This window comes from Salmo salar, chromosome ssa16, assembly GCF_905237065.1.
Source record: "Salmo salar chromosome ssa16, Ssal_v3.1, whole genome shotgun sequence".
Classification (NCBI taxonomy): domain Eukaryota; kingdom Metazoa; phylum Chordata; class Actinopteri; order Salmoniformes; family Salmonidae; genus Salmo; species Salmo salar.
Genome location: NC_059457.1, coordinates 70,480,682 through 70,498,623, shown reverse-complemented (window position 1 = coordinate 70,498,623; position 17,942 = coordinate 70,480,682). Strand labels below are relative to the sequence as shown.

The 17,942-nt window shown below is 40.1% G+C and overlaps 1 pseudogene; it reads left to right on the top strand.

Annotated features, from left to right (window-relative positions):
* LOC106574398 (dipeptidyl peptidase 4-like) lies at nt 1-14,405 on the top strand (annotated as a pseudogene).
* Nucleotides 14,406-17,942: the final 3,537 nt, after the last annotated feature.

Genomic DNA, 17,942 nt, shown 5'->3' with positions numbered 1-17,942 from the left:
GTCAATAGATTAGACAGTAAGTAAGCATAAACTTCTCCACTAAAACAGGCTCCGGGGAAAATAAGACTCGTTCAAACTTTACGAGCTTTACTTTGGACTTCGGAATTGTATTGCCCCACCTTTATAACCGACGTTGATCTAGTTATATTTAACAGAAATTATCTTGCGCGGAACCTTATTTTGCACCATTTACACTTCAACAGTTTAGAAGGTAACGTGTTTACGCTCAACGTGATTTTTTTTAATGTAAACGGATTCACCACCTTCAAGTCGGCAGGATGGTAAACTTCAAAACTCAACGATAGGAATTTGTTTATAATACAACGTAGCAAATCTTTGATGAATAAGTGTCGCAAATCTAGATACCTCAAACAACTACTTATTTCATAACTTTTTTTTCCCGTCATTCTATTCACCTTTGACAGAATTCCATAGGTAAGGTGGTGTTGGGACTTTTGGGGCTTGCTGTCGTCATCATCTTGATAGCAGTGCCCACAGCAATATATCTGAACGGTGAGTGGTACCACTTTCAGTTGCTTTCAATGACCCATTAAATTGTAGCCTAACATAACTGTAAAAAAAATAACTCTGTTCAGAATAAGTATTTTATTACTACAATAGAACACTGCATACACTGGATAATAATATTGTTTTATTGTAAAAGAACACTGCATAAAATAAACACTTTTACATAATCCATGAGACATACAAATATGTAGGCCTAGTGCTTTAATGCTTTAGAAATGCAGCACATTGTTGCAATATCACATCTTCTATGCAGGTACCATATTTGTGTAGCCTACTAGCACATTTACCTCAGTTATCGCAGCTCTACAAACCCAGTCAAATGTATATTGATCTTACATTGTTATCTGTTACAATCTTCTAGTCCTCCTGTGAGCCATATCTATTTTTATCAAGACCTGTTTAATCATGTGTAAATGCATTGTAGTCTTATGAGTCATTACAGTAGCCTATGACTTGTCGTTTTCACTGGTACATTCCTCCTAGTATAGACAGCAAAAGAAATCAGTGAACGCTAACTTTGAGCTGCATGTTTCAGCGGAAAAAGTGACGGCTCAGAGGACGTTCACGCTCAGTGACGTCTTCAATAGTTCCATCAGGGACAGATCCTACAACATGCGCTGGATCTCAGGTAAAACACACTAGAAGCCTAAATGAGTGGATGGCTGTTATGTTTAATCCAGTCAGGAATTGTGTGCCTGGAATGTATTACACAACGCTCTAACCCTGGAAGGATGCACGTTTAGATGTAAGCCAACAACACAATGTTCCCTTTACAAAATGATAAGAAACAATCCAAAAACAATACTAGGCCTATATACTGTCTCTATTTAAATGGCACACTTTGGCTTTTTGTTAAATCATCAGTGCTAGGCAGAGACCTGAGTAGCAACAGTGCTGATATTTCAACTTAAACGTCAGTTAGTTCGTTATTATTAAACTCCTCTCTTCTTTCCCCTCCCCGATAAACCATGAGTATCTGCATAATAAAGACGGCTCCATCTTCCTTCACAACCTGATTACAGGAAACAACTCAGAATTCCTGAGCAGCATCACATTTGTAAGATACCCTTCATGGGTCTGTCTGTCTGTCTGTCTGTCTGTCTGTCTGTCTGTCTGTCTGTCTGTCTGTCTGTCTGTCTGTCTGTCTGTCTGTCTGTCTGTCTGTCTGTCTGTCTGTCTGTCTGTCTGTCTGTCTGTCTGTCTGTCTGTCTGTCTGTCTGTCTGTCTGTCTGTCTGTCTGTCTGTCTTTCAGCATTACCAAATGAGGAGAGTTACAAACTTTACACACCAGTCAGAGTTATACTTAAACTACATCTTTAATAATTAAGAGCTTTTGCAAAAGCACTTTGATTTTCAATGATGCGCTATCTCTAATGAACCATTGAAAAGGGATTACACAAAAGTACAAAGATCTTTTATAGCCAAGATACACCCCTCTCAAAGTACATGACGAACCACAGATACATAGAATGGGTCACAAGGTTAAGTTTTGTATGAAAGATATCTATAAAACATAGCAGACAGCAACTGCTATGTCAACAGTTTTCATTGTATAGACCAGTGTCTGGTCCTCCTACTCCAAACTGGAACCGTCTCTCCCTGGTACGGTATAGAACAGAAACACCATCTCATCCAATTGCATAAATCAATTGACAACTCTAGACACTCCCATCTCAAGTAAACCCCCTCTTGACTCCACTCCTGGACAAGCTCACTGAGGGGAGTGAGCCTCTAGGTCATACACTATCCCAAGATAAGTGCAAGATCAGAGGGGACATACAATGGTCCAGACACTGCCATACACCTTCCCCCAATGCAAAATGAGGAAGTGACTTGCGCACAGACATTGTGGAGACAAGTAATTGGTTCCCCATTAATCACGTCATCCCTTCACATGGTTTAACAGATACATTCACATATGACAAGTATCTCACATAAGCATATTATGCAAATAAAACATCTTAATTATCTATGTTACCCAACTAATTCTGATTCATCCGCCTCACTATCTGTCTGTCTGTCTGTCTGTCTGTCTGTCTGTCTGTCTGTCTGTCTGTCTGTCTGTCTGTCTGTCTGTCTGTCTGTCTGTCTGTCTGTCTGTCTGTCTGTCTGTCTGTCTGTCTGTCTGTCTGTCTGTCTGTCTACACATATTTGGAAGCAAGTATGGTGAAGGAAGGAGTGTTTGCGTCATGTATAACACAGCTCCTTTTTTTGTTGAAAACCAGGATAAAGTGGCTGCCTATGACTATGTAGTGTCTGCTGATCAAAAATATGTTGCTTTCAAGAGCAATTGGACTAAGGTAATGTCTTGTGATATTTATGATTTGTTGCTGTTGTACTATCCTGCTGTGAAGTAGCTATGTGTGGTATGTCATTGTGGTTTGGTGGTTGTTGTTGTTGCAGAATCAGAATTATGTGCCCAAAATAATTGCCCTGCAGGGATAATTAAAGTAAAAAAAAAGTATACATTTAATTGAATTAATGTATTCATTAATGAATTAATATAAGTAATTGATCTGTGCTACTAATCAAATTCCTAATTATAATTTGCTTAATTTGTTTCAACAGATATGGAGACACTCCTTCACAGCTTCCTATTCTCTCTATGATTTGGCAGGCTCGTAAGTCTGTTTCAATTTTTCTTATCTGCAAATGTGTACTATACACACATCTTCAATGTCCCTTTGACTTTGAGAATTACATATGCAGTGTAGAGAATATAGGACATTTTATTTTATTAATGGGACTAGTGCAGGAAATGGTCAACAATACTCAACAAATAGAAGAACTGAAGAGGGCCATATACTGTCATGTTTACTGCAAGTTATTTATAGGGACGCATTTACAGTGCATTCGGAAAGTATTCAGACCCCTTCCCTTTTTCCACATTATGTTACAATACAGCCTTATTTCAAAATGGATTAAAAAAAAAAATCCTCATCAAACTACACACAATATCCCATAATGACAAAATGAAAACTGGTTTAGAAATCTTAGCAAATTTATTACAAATAAAAAACAGAAATATCTTATTTACATAAGTATTCAGAGCCTTAACTGAGACTCGGAATTGAGCTCAGGCACATACATTTTAGAATAAGGCTGTAACGTAACAAAATGTGGAAAAAGTCAAGGGGTCTGAATAATTTCTGAATTAACTGTATATGGTGTTTTGTCAAACTCAAAGACATGAATACTGTTCGTTTTTATTTATTCTCATTTTAGGACATTTCTCAGTACACCAGACATTCCTCACCAAGTCCATTTGTTTGCATGGGCGCCAACAGGGAACAAAATGGTAGGTTAAAAGGACACTTGAGAGAAACCATTGGATTCGTTTATATACTGTACTATGCTTTTCTGGTGGCTGACCCATTACATGTCTTCCAAACACTCATCATCAATAGGACTGACCCAACAACACAACATGCACTTTTGTTTGTCTTCAGTTCAAAGCTGGAATGCTCAAAGATCGCATTTTCATCACGCTCCAAATAAATAACTTATTGACAATATGTAATAGGTTACACTTACTCTAACCATAATATTTCAGGTTACTAGGACAACCAAAAGACATTGCACACTATTGTGCATATTGCAGTGTTATACCATGCTTAAAGAGGAACTCGAGTCATTAACTTTTTAGTGACGGGGCACTATTCGGAAATTCGGATGAATGACGTGCCCAAATTAAACTGCCTACTACTCGGGCTCAGAACGTAGGATATGCATATTATTAGTATATTTGGATAGAAAACACTCTGAAGTTTCTAAAACTGTTTGAATGATGTCTGTGAGTATAACAGAACTCATATGGCAGGCAAAAACCTGAGAAAAATCCAACCAGGAAGTGGGAAATTGTAGTTCTTCTTTTGAATCCCTATCAAAACTACAGTGTCTGTGGGGTCACGTTGCACTTCCTAAGGCTTCCATTGGTTGTCAACAGCCTTTAGAAACTTGTTTCATCCTTCTCCTATTACTGGGCAGAGAATAGGAGCTCAGTCAATCAGTGGACTGCCTGGAAACAGTCAGTTGTTTACTGCGCGTGCACGCGAGCTTGCCGCGCCTTCTTTTTCTTCTGGAATGAATACGCTATTGTCCAGTTGGAATATTATCGACGTTTTATGTTAAAAAGACCCTAAGGATTGATTGGTAACAACGTTTGACATGTTTCTACGAACGGTAATGGAACATTTTGACTTTTCGTGTCTGGATTTACGCTTGCGCATTTTGCCTTTGAATAGTGATCTGAACGCGCGAACAAAAGGAGGTATTTGGACATAAATATGGAGTATTTCGAACAAAACAAACATTTTCTTGTGGAAGGAGGAGTCCTGGGAGTGCATTCTGACGAAGATCAGCAAAGGTAAGCGAATATTTATAATACTAATTCTGAGTTTAGTTGACTCCAGAACTTGGCTGGTATCTGTATAGCTTGCTTTGATGGTTGAGCTCTGTACTCAGAATATTGAAAAATGTGCTTTCGCTGTAAAGCTACTTTGAAATCTAACACAGCGGTTGCATTAAGGAGAAGTGTATCTATAATTCTTTCAATAACTGTTGTAAAGTTTATCAATGTTTATGATGAGTATTTTTGTAAATTGATGTGCTCATTCACCGGAAGTTTTTGGAGGCAAACATTTTCTGAACATCACGTGCCAATGTAAAATGGGGGTTTTGGATATAAATATGAACTTTATCGATTAAAACATACATGTATTGTGTAACATGAAGTCCTATGAGTGCCATCTGATGAAGATATTTTAGCTGTATTTCTGGTTTTTGTGATGCATCTCCTTGCTTGGAAAATGGCTGTGTGGTTTTTCTTGTGAAGTTTATGTCCTAACATAATCTAATTTTATGCTTTCGCTGTAAAGCCTTTTTGAAATCGGACAATGTGGTTCGATTAACAAGAAGTTTATCTTTAAAATGGTGTAAAATAGTTGATTGTTTGAGAAAATGAAATTATGAGATTTTTGCTGTTTTGTATTTCGCGCCCTGCTATTTCACTGGCTTTTGAATAGTGTGTCCCGCAGGTCCCAGAGAGGTTTTAAGATTTATCTCAATATCTCTGTTCCTCTCACATACAGGCCTTTGTGTGGGAAAATGATGTCTATGTGAAGACCAGCCCTACTGCTAAGGCCGTATAGGTGACCTCCAACGGAAAACACAACAAAATCTTAAATGGCATCCCAGATTGGGTGTATGAGGGTAAGCAATACATACAAGAAGGCAGCTGTGAATCTTACATACCTCTTACTATAACTAGTACATATTAGTCAGCACTGTGATGTGAATTGTGTCACATGTGATTATACATGAACAAGTTTCTCTTTCGATAACACAGAAGTCTGTGAACAGCTTAAGCCACAACACACAAAATAGATGTGCCATCCTGATGTAGGCCTAACGGTGTTTTTTGATTGTTTGTTGTTTTGTTAGAGGAAATGTTCTCTTCTTACGAGGCAATGTGGTGGTCACCTGGAGGGAAGTATCTGGCCTATGCGGAGTTTAACGACACTTTGGTCCAAAACATAGAGTATTCATGGTATGGGAAGGAACAGTATCCCGACACTGTCATTTTCCCCTATCCTAAGGTAAGATAACACTTTACGTATGTTTGATGTGTATCTAAAAAGTGTGCTGGAGTAGGTCTTTACTGGCATGAGGTTCTGAGGCAGTTGATAAGGGAACTGGACTCTGGACGATAAGGCCTCTGGGTTAAAAGCATGTTGTTTTATCACAACTCAGGGTACATTCAGGTCTAAGCTGTCCCAATAAAATTATATTGGTCCATGATTTCCCAATTCGGAAACCTCTCTTGACGACTATGTATTTGAATACAGTCATATACTCTGTATTGTCACATATTAATGCATTGATAATGTGTCTATAGTCATTATAAAACAAGACGTAAAAAAAAATACATTTTAAAGACGTGGTTGCTTGTAAGAAAGAAACCTATAAGACCCAAAGTCTGTTTTTATTTATTCGTAATTGTTTTGCATAAATGTATTTTTTTCTTCATCTTCTAGCCTGGTACTCCCAATCCAGTGGTGAAGCTGTTTGTGTATGATACTACAAACATATCAAACATCACAGAAGTTGTTGTGCCAGCTTCAGTTGGAGCAGGGTAATGAAACTCTGTAGCACACAATACATTATACAATGTATTCAGTAGGAGAGAAACGCATTGCATTGGAATTTTAAAATCAATTTTAGGCGTAAGCTGTGAGACAAGTGGTGTTGTTTCCGTGTTTTTTACAGTGATCACTATTTGGCCACAGTCACCTGGGTAACTGATGAACGCATCGCTGTCCAGTGGCAGAAGAGGAAACAGAATGAGCTCCGCTTTCAGGTCTACGACTTCAACACAGTCGAAAACACCTGGATCGAGAATGCGTTAGAGGTACGTCACAACGACCCCCCCACCACCCGCTTTCCCACCGCCCTCCCCTCCTCTCCACACCTCTCCCCTCCACACCTCTCCTCAGACAACTTGTTGGAGTCCTAATATAGTTGAAGTCAGAAGCTTACAAACACCTAAACTCAGTTTTTCACAATTCTTGACATTTAATCCTAGTAAAAATTCCATGTTTTAGATCAGTTAGGATCACCACTTTATTTTAAGAATGTGAAATGTCAGAATAATAGTAGAGAGAATTATTTATTTCAGCTTTTATTTCTTTCATCACATTCCCAGTGGGTCAGAAGTTTACATACACTCAATTAGTATTTGGTAGCATTGACTTTAAATTGTTTAACTTGGGTCAAACGTATCGGGTAGCCTTCCACAAGCTTCCCACAATGAGTTGGGTGAATTTTGTCCCATTCCTCCTGACAGAGCTGGTGTAACTGAATCAGGTTTGTAGGCCTCCTTGCTCGCACACAGTTCTGCCCACAAATTTTCTATGGGATTGTGGTCAGGGCTTTGTGATGGCCACTCTAATACCTTGAATTTGTTGTCCCTAAGCCATCTTGCGACCCATTTGCGACCAAGCTTTAACGTCCTGACTGATGTCTTGAGATGTTGCTTCAATATATCCACATAATTTTCCTGCCTCATGATGCCATCTATTTTGTGAAGTGCACCAGTCCCTCCCGCAGCAATGCACCCCCACAACATGATGCTGCCACCCCCGTGCTTCACGGTTGGGATGGTGTCTTCGGCTTGCAAGCCTCCCCCTTTTTCCTCCAAACATAGCGATGGTCATTATGGCCAAACAGTTCTATTTTTCTTTCATCAGACAAGAGGACATTTCCACAAAAAAGTACAATCTTTCTCCCCATGTGCTGTTGCAAACCGTAGTCTGGCTTTTATATGGCAGTTTTGAAGCAGTGGCTTCTTCCTTGCTGAGTTGCCTTACAGATTATGTCGATATAGGACTCGTTTTACTCTGGATAAAGATACTCTTGTACCTGTTTCCTCCAGCATATTCACAAGGTCCTTTGCTGTTGTTCTGGGATTGATTTGCACTTTTCGCACCAAAGTACGCTCATGTCTAGGAGACAGAACTCATCTCCTTCCTGAGCGGTATGACGGCTGCGTGGTCCCATTGTCACGGTTGTCGTAAGAACGGGACCAAGGCGCAGCGTGTGTAGAGTTCCACATCTTTATTCCAAAGTGAAACTTCAAGCAAAATAAATCAAATAAACGAACAACTAAACGTGACTAGATGGTGCACAGGCAAAAACACAAAACAATATCCCACAAACACAGGTGGGAAGAATAGCTACTTAAATATGATCCCCAATTAGAGACAACGATTACCAGCTGCCTCTAATTGGGAATCATACAAAACACCAACCTAGAAAATATAAACTAGAACACAACATAGAAATATTAAACTAGACTACCCCCTAGTCACGCCCTGACCTACTACACCATAGAGAAACAAGGGCTCTCTATGGTCAGGGCGTGACAACCATGGTGTTTATACTTGCGTAATATTGTTTGTACAGATGAACGTGGTACCTTCAGGCATTTGGAAATTACTCCCAAGAATGAACCAGACTTGTGGAGGTCTACAATTTTTTTTCTGAGGTCTTGGCTGATTTCTTTTGATTTTCCCATAATTTCAAGCGAAGAGGAGCTGAGTTTGAAGGTAGGCCATCCACAGGTACACCTCCAATTGACTCAAATGATGTCAATTAGCCTATCAGAAGCTTCTAAAGCAATGACATCATTTTCTGGAATTTTCCAAGCTTTTTAAAGGCACAGTGAACTTAGTGTATGAAAACTTCTGACCCACTGGAATTGTGATACAATGAATTATAAGTGAAATAATCTGTCTGTAACTACTGTTGGAAAAATTACTTGTGTCAAAGTAGATGCCCTTACCGACTTGCCAAAACTATAGTTTGTTAACAAGAAATTTGTGGAGTGATTGAAAAACGAGTTTTAATGACTCCAACCTAAGTGTATGTAAACTTCCGACTTCAGCTGTATGTCACAATAAACTATGAAATTCTATACTTTTTTGTTGTGTTTTCAGAAACTTGACTTGACAAGCAAGACAGGTTGGATTGGACGGGTATGTACTTTATACAAACATAACAATATGAACATGTTTACATTATCCCTGGGCCATAAAAACATATTTTACCAAGTAACAAGCATTGCTTATTCCTGTAAATAAACACATTATCTTTGTTTCTTCTAGTTTTCACCTTCTAATCCTACTTTATCGGCGGACAAAGCCAGTTTTTACATTGTGATGAGTGACAATAACGGCTATAAACATATTCATCACGTAACAGGTGTAAGTACTAAGTAGTACACTTCTCTTCATACACCTTCTCAGTAACCCAGACTTGGTTATGATACACACTTGATTTGTAATATTTGTATGTGGTCTTTGCAGGGCACAGCAACAGCTCTCACCTCGGGGACTTGGGAGGTCATTGACATTTTAAAAGTGACTAATAATGCCATATACTATTCAAGCAACCAATATGGTCACAAGCCAGGAGGGAGAAACATTTACAAGTAAGAAAACCACTCTTTCATTTTCATGCCTTCGTTCTGTCATGCTCATGCAGTACTCATTTCTAACATGCAGTACCTATGACTTACTATTGCTCTATAGTTGTAGCCAATAGAGTCATGTAAGTTGTTTGTGTGTGTCAGGATCACTCTCGGAGCCACCCCCTCCACCACCCAGTGCCTGACCTGTACCCTGAATGAGGTCAGGTGTCAATACAACTCAGCTTACTTCAGCCATGATGCCTCTTTCTTCCGCATGGACTGCTCAGGTCCGTCAGCCACACACACACACACACACACACACACACACACACACACACACACACACACACACACACACACACACACACACACACACACACACACAACCCACTACTCCAACAGTGTTTGTGCAGTCAACTATTCACAATACTGTAGCTGTGACATCCTTAAACAAAATCCCAGCCGGTAATTTACTTTGAAATAATAGTTTCTGTAGTAGTAGTGCTTCTAGATCATTTGGGAGGACACACACACACTAAATATGTGTTTGTCTCCACAGGTCCTGGACTACCTCTGTATACTCTCAGGGACAACAGGGATGCTGGTTCAGGTAGGCCAGTCACATTTACTAGTGTGTGACGGAAATAAATGATATAAGCCAAGCAAAGTTCTCATCGTTTAGAGATTCAGGTTCTTGAGGACAACACGGCTTTGGAAGGCCTTCTGTCTGAGATCCACATGCCCACCATGCGACGCGACTTTATCAAGCAAGGAGAATTTAGTAAGGCTTTCAACTATTAAAGACTTTAATTGAATCTTTCATCTGATATTAAAACCATGGGACATCTCTAACTTGATATCCATTGATGGATGCTTCTGTTTTTCCCGACAGATCTTTGGTACCAGATGACCTTGCCTCCTGGATTTGACAAATCCAAGAAATACCCCTTACTTATTGATGTGTACGAATTAATTAACCTCTGTGAATACATGATCTGCTTTGTCTTATGATGAATCGTTGTAGCAATAAGGAGGGCCTGGATTTAATCCTGACCACATGACTTGAAGCAGGAAATACTCTTGGCCCTAGTTAAATTCAGAAATCTGCAGTGTTTTCTGGTGAGCTCAAGTGGTCAGGGAAAACTCTGGGCCCTAGTTAAATTCAGAAGTCTGTAGTGTTTTCTGGTGAGCTCAAGTGGTCAGGGAAAACTCTGGGCCCTAGTTAAATTCAGAAGTCTTGTCACAAAAGTTGTCAGGTAGAGAAGAGGACCAAGGCACAGCGGGATTGTGGACACTCATGTTTATTAAAGAAAACATGTAAAGCATCCACTTGAACAAAAAAAACAATAAACAGTACTTACACCGGCAACAGTGTGGCAGGCTCAAACAAACGCAGTGCACACAAACAATCTCCCACAAAAGACACATACAAACACACCCTAATATATGGGACTCTCAATCAAAGGCAAATGGACAACACCTGCCTTCAATTGAGAGTCCCAACCCCAATTGACCACACATAGACATACAACAGCTAGATCAATCATAGACATACATAACAAGGAACAGTGCCCAAAAACCCCGGAATGCACAAATCAAATCCCCTACAACAAACACACCACCCCAAATCACATAAAACGAATACCCTCTGCCACGTCCTGACCAAACTACAATAACAACTAACCCTTATACAGGCCAGGACGTGACAAGTCTGCAGTGTTTTCTGGTGAGCTCAAGTGGTCAGGGAAAGCTCTGGGCCCTAGTTAAATTTATAAGTCTGCAGTGTTTTCTGGTAAACTCAAGTGGTCAGGGAAAACTCTGGGCACTAACAATAACGTTTGTCTTTCTCTTTTGTGTTCCAGGTATGCAGGGCCTTGCAGTCAGAAAGCTGACTTCCGCTATAGGTTAGGCTGGGCCGCATACCTGGCCAGCACGGAGAAGGTCATCGTTGCCAGCTTCGATGGTAGGGGAAGTGGTTACCAAGGCGACAAACTAATGCACTCCATCTACCGACGTCTGGGAACCTATGAGGTGGAAGATCAGATAATGGCCGCAAAGTAAGGTTGAACTGTGGTTGAACAGTAGCCAAGTCGATAGCTATGCCCAACTGACTCAAACAGGTTGCTTTGTATTATACTGTGTCACACTGCAAAAGTGACATTAAGATAACATGATATATAGAGATACTGGGTTCGAGTCTAGGCTCTGTCGCAGCCGGCCGCGACCGGGAAACCCATGGGACGGTGCACAATTGGCCCAGCGTCGTTCAGGTTAGGGGAGGGTTTGGCCGGCAGGGATGTCCTTGTCCCATCGCGCACTAGCGACTCCTGTGGTGGGCCGGGTGTAGTGCATGCTGACACGGTTGCCAGGTGTACGGTGTTTCCTCCGACACATTGGTGCGGCTGGCTTCCGGGTTAAGTGGGCGTTGTGTCAAGAAGCAGTGCGGCTTGGTCGGGTTGTGTTTCGGAACGGGAGTTGCAGTGGAGACAAGACTTGGATACCACAAAATTGGGGAGAAAAAGGGGTAAAAAAATAAATAATAAATAAACATTATATAACACAATATATTTCTACATGGATATTTAGAGATTCCAAGGCTTTTTTGGTTTGAGTTTTATGATGCAATAGCCTGGTTGACAGATCTTTATCCAACTCCTCTTCATCTCCACTTTCATGCTAAATATATCCTGTCTGGTAGCACAACGGACGTGACAGAGGTGTTGGTTAAAATACATACAGATCTGACCACCAGGCTAATGATGTGACTGATCAGATGTCACATGGGGTCATCTGGAATGCAACATTACTTACCTCTCCCTTATTTCACGTCAGAGAGACTGAGGACAGTAGAGATTAGAGTTAGACCATCAGTGGGCATGGTCCACTAGAACCCCTTTCAATTGACCCTCACGTTTAAATGAATTTGTGTTTGTACTGGTGGTTCCCAATCACAGCAAGTCACTTTTCTCTTTCAGGGAATTCACCAATATGGGCTTTGTCGACAAAGGCAGAATAGCCATTTGGGGTTGGGTAAGTTAAAGCATAGGGTTTGAAAATATGATCCGTTGGAACCATCAAGTGCAGCATAATGAAATGCAGCACGTGTACAATCATCTTGTCTTTGTGCCTTGAGTAATCTAATCTTATCTGAATTCAAGGCCAAAATGATCAGCTGTCATTGTGTTTTATAGTCCTATGGAGGTTATGTCACGTCAATGGTTCTGGGAGCTGGGAGTGGAGTTTTCAAATGTGGAATGGCAGTTGCCCCAGTTTCCAAGTGGGAGTATTATGGTATGCCATTCTGTTATTGATATGTTATTAATATGTTTACAATAATACACACGTTAGTTAAATATATAATTGTAAATCATTGGAAATGATCCATACATTTTCCCTACGTTCAATATTTCAGATACAATCTACACAGAGCGTTACATGAATCAACCTTCAGAAAATCTTGAATTCTACAACGTAAGTTTACCAACGCCAACATTTTAAATGGCCATTTATACATACGATTTTATACTATGGCCTGTATTATCCAAACTGGTGTTACTCTCCACGGAAACAACAACATGTAAATGTGTTTTACAGAACTCCACAGTGACAGCCAGAGCTAAGAACTTCAAATCAGTGCAATACCTTCTGGTCCATGGGACAGCAGATGGTGAAGCCTCCTCTAGTATTTCTGGAATGTTCTTTAAAAACACACCACTTGTGCAATTAACAACCATACAATGTTTAGAGTCTCGACTATTCATTTGACTCTGTAAACCCATTAGTTGATGAAGCTAAAAGTGTTAACTAATCAGTGTGCATACTTTTCCTGAGGCTTTCCCATATCATATGAGAATAGGAAAACACTGCACATCGGATACTGTTAAATTGTTATTTATATCTCTCTATTTGTTTCAGACAACGTCCATTTTCAGCAAGCTGCTCAGATCTCTGCAGCTCTGGTTGAGGAACAAGTGGACTTTGAGGCTATGGTAAATATTTAGATTTTAGATAGATGAGTTATCTGCACAATCAGTGGTTGTAGAGCTTTATACCTCCATGAACCTGCTCCATGAAAACACTTCTCCAATAAACACATGGTCTGTGCTTATTCCTTCTTTCTATCACTTTACTACAGTGGTACACGGACAAGGACCATGGTCTTGATGGTTCAGCCAATCAGCATGTCTATACCCACATGAGTCACTTCCTCCAGAGTTGCTTCGCCTGATGCCATTTGAATGAATGATGCCCAACCTGAAGCTTGCCGAACGATAACCAAACTGCCCCAAATTCATTTGTAATTCACTCGGACAGCAGGTAGCCTAGCGGTTAAGACCGTTTGGCCAGTGACCAAAAGGTCACTGGTTTGAATCCCCGAGCCGACTAGGTGAAAAATCTGTCGATGTGCCCTTGAGCAAGGCACCCTAACTCATAATTGCTCATGTTAGTAGCGCTGCATAAGAAGTCTACTAAATGATGTAATTGAAAGTTGTCCTATTTTTTGATAAATGAAGTTGTTTGAGCCAGTACCCAAACATACACTCCAAAAGACTATCCTCTCTCTATGCAGTTATGAAACAATGACGTCAGCAGGATTGATCTATCATTGTTTGTTCTGAGCCTCACCGCGAGTTATGAGGTTACATTTGAAATGAAGGATGTGATTATTTTGAAACACCAAAGAGCTTTGTGAGAACTGATCAGCCAGTGACTAAGCATGTCTGACTTGTATCCATTAAGGGGCCTTGATTGCACTGTTTTATCCTCGAGGTATCAACATTAATGTCGATACGTTATATTGCTTTGCATTTTATTGTACAAACATACTGTATGTTTTTATAGAGGGAATCTTGGAAGACCTTTGTACCTACAGTGTGTGTATCTGTTTCAATAAAATTGTTTAAATCTAGATTGTGGATTCTTACTGTAGGGGATCGACAGTACATACAGTACCAGTCAAAAGTTCAGACACACCTACTCATTCAAGGGTTTCTCTTAATGTTGTACTATTTTCTACATAATAGTGAAGACATCAAAAACGATGAAATAACACATATGGAATCATGTAGTAACCAAAAAAGTGTTAAACAAATCAAAATATATTTTAGATTCTTCAAAGTAGCCACCCTTTGCCTTGATGAAAGCTTTGCACACTCTTGGCATTCTCTCAACCAGCTTCATGAGGAATGCTTTTCCAACAGTCTTAACCTCTTATGGCTAGGGGGCAGTATTTTCACGGCTGGATAAAAAACGTACCGATTTAATCTGGTTACTAATCCTACCCAGTACCTAGAATATGCATATACTTATTATATATGGATAGAAAACACCCTAAAGTTTCTAAAACTGTTTGAATGGTGTCTGTGAGTATAACAGAACTCAAATGGCAGGTCAAAACCTGAGAGATTCCTTTACAGGAAGTGGCCTGTCTGACCATTTCTGGAACTTCTTTGCCATCTCTATCTTTTACTAAGGATCTCTGCTCTAACGTGACACTTCCTACGTCGTCCATAGGCGCTCAGAGCCCGGGAAAAACCTGAATGTCGTCATCCCAGCCCCAGGCTGAAACACATTATCGCCTTTCTCAAGTGGCCGATCAAGGGACTCTGGGCTTAGGCGCGTGACCTGCCCGCCCCCGTCTTTGTGATTTTTTTTCCTCTGTTTGCCGAAAAGGAGATTCCCGGTCGGAATATTATCGCTTTTCTACGAGAAAAATGGCATAAAAATTGATTTTAAACAGCGGTTGACATGCTTCGAAGTACGGTAATGGAATATTTAGAATTTTTTTGTCACGAATTGCGCCATGCGCACGACCCTTCTTTACGATTTCGGATAGTGTCTGGAACGCACGAACAAAACGCCGCTATTCGGATATAACGATGGATTATTTTGGACCAAACCAACATTTGTTATTGAAGTAGCAGTCCTGGGAGTGCATTCTGACGAAGACAACAAAGGTAATGAAACTTTTGTAATAGTAAATCGGAGTTTGATCAGGGCTAAACTTGGTCGGTGTCTAAATGGCTAGCCGTGATGGCTGGGCTATCTACTGAGAATATTGCAAAATGTGCTTTCACCGAAAAGCTATTTTAAAATCGGACATATCGAGTGCATAGAGGAGTTCTGTATCTATAATTCCTAAAATAATTGTTATGTTTTTTGTGAACGTTTATCGTGAGTAATTTAGTAAATTCACCGGATGTTTGCGGGGGGTATGCTAGTTCTGAACGTCACATGCTAATGTAAAAAGCTGTTTTTTGATATAAATATGAACTTGATTGAACAAAACATGCATGCATTGTATAACATAATGTCCTAGGGTTGTCATCTGATGAAGATCATCAAAGGTTAGTGCTGCATTTAGCTGTGGTTTTGTTTTTTGTGACATTATATGCTAGCTTGAAAAATGGGTGTCTGATTATTTCTGGCTTGGTACTCTGCTGACATAATCTAATGTTTTGCTTTCGCTGTAAAGCCTTTTTGAAATCGGACAGTGTGGTTAGATAAAGGAGAGTCTTGTCTTTAAAATGCTGTGAAATAGTCATATGTTTGAAAAATTGAAGTTTTTGTATTTTTGAGGAATTTGTAATTCGCGCCACGCCTATCATTGGATATTGGAGCAGGTGTTCCGCTAGCGGAACGTTTAGATGTAAGAGGTTAAAGGAGTTCCCACATATGCTGAGCACTTGTTGGCTGCTTTTCCTTTACTCTGCGGTCCAACTCATCCCAAACCATCCCAATTGGTTTGAAGTCGGGTGATTTCGAGGTCAGGTCATCTGCTGCAGCACTCCATCACTCTCCTTCTTAGCCCTTACACAGTCTGGAGATGTGTTTTGGGTCATTGTCCTGTTGAAAAACAAATGATAGCCCCACTAAGCGCAGACCAGATGAGATGGCGTATTGCTGCAGAATGCTGTGGTAGCCATGCTGGTTAAGAGTGCCTTGAATTCAAAATAAATCACTGACAGCGTCACCAGCAAAGCACCCCCACACCATCACACCTCCTCCTCCATGCTTCACGGTGGGAACCACACATGCGGAGATCATCCGTTCACCTACTCTGCTTATCACAAAGACACGGTGGGTGGAACCAACAATCTCAAATTTGGACTCAATAGACCAAAGGACAGATTTCCACCGGTCTAATGTCCATTGCTCGTGGTTCTTGGCCCAAGAAAGTCTCTTCTTCTTATTGGTGTCCTTTAGTAGTGGTTTCTTTGCAGCAATTCGACCATGAAGGCCTGATTCACGCAGTCTCCTCTGAACAGTTGATGTTGAGATGTGTCTGTTATTTGAATTATGTGAAGCATTTATTTCTGAGGATGGTAACTCTAATGAACGTATCCTCTGCAGCAGAGGTAACTCTGGGTCTTCCTTTCCTGTGGCGGTCCTCATGAGAGCCAGTTTCATCATAGCGCTTGATGGTTTTTGTGACTGCACTTGAAGAAACTTTAAAAGTTCTTGACATTTTCTGGATTCACTGACCTTCATGTCTTAAAGTAATGATTAACTGTTGTTTCTTTTTGCTTATTTGAGCTAATTCTTGCCATAATATGGACTCGGTCTTTTACCAAATAGAGCTATCTTCTGCATACCACCCCTACCTTGTCACGACACAACTGATTGGCTCAAACACATTAAAAAGGAAAGAAATTCCACAAATTAACTTTTAACAAGACACACCTGTTAATTGAAATGCATTCCAGATGACTACCTCATGAAGCTAAGCTGGTTGAGACAATGCCAAGAGTGTGCAAAGCTGTCATCAAGGCAAAGGGTGGCTACTTTGAAGAATTCAAAATATAAAATATATTTTGATTTGTTTAACACTTTTTTTGGTTACTACATGATTCCATATCTGTCATTTCATAGTTTTGATGTATTCACTATTATTCTACAATGTAGAAAATTGTAAAAATAAAGAAAAACCCTTGAACGAGTAGGTGTGTCCAAACGTAACTGGTACTTTATAATCAAAATCAAAATGACTTTGGTTTGATATGATAATTTGATATCATCTGTAAATGGTTTATAAGTACATTCAGTAAATGGTAATGCAGGTATAGGCTTTGAATAACACATGCATTCATGTTATCTAAAAGGGGATGATCAACAGGGCCCACAATGGAAATGTTCTTGTCTTAAATGGGTGACCAAAGGAAAAACACCCCAAAAATAGTTTCCATCTCTGATTCTATCATAGTTAATATAATCCACAAACCCTGACTCAGCTTCCCATTTACAGTAAACACACACACACACACACACACACACACACACACACACACACATACACTATTTGACAGGATGTCATCTTGTTTGATTTCTACACCTAAGTGACAGCTGTTTTCTCGCATGGATAATGCCACATCTTCCATTTTAAACTGACGTTTCTTTGCGAGTTAATCCACTGCAACCAAACGGGGCCCTATGTGTAATGGACTGA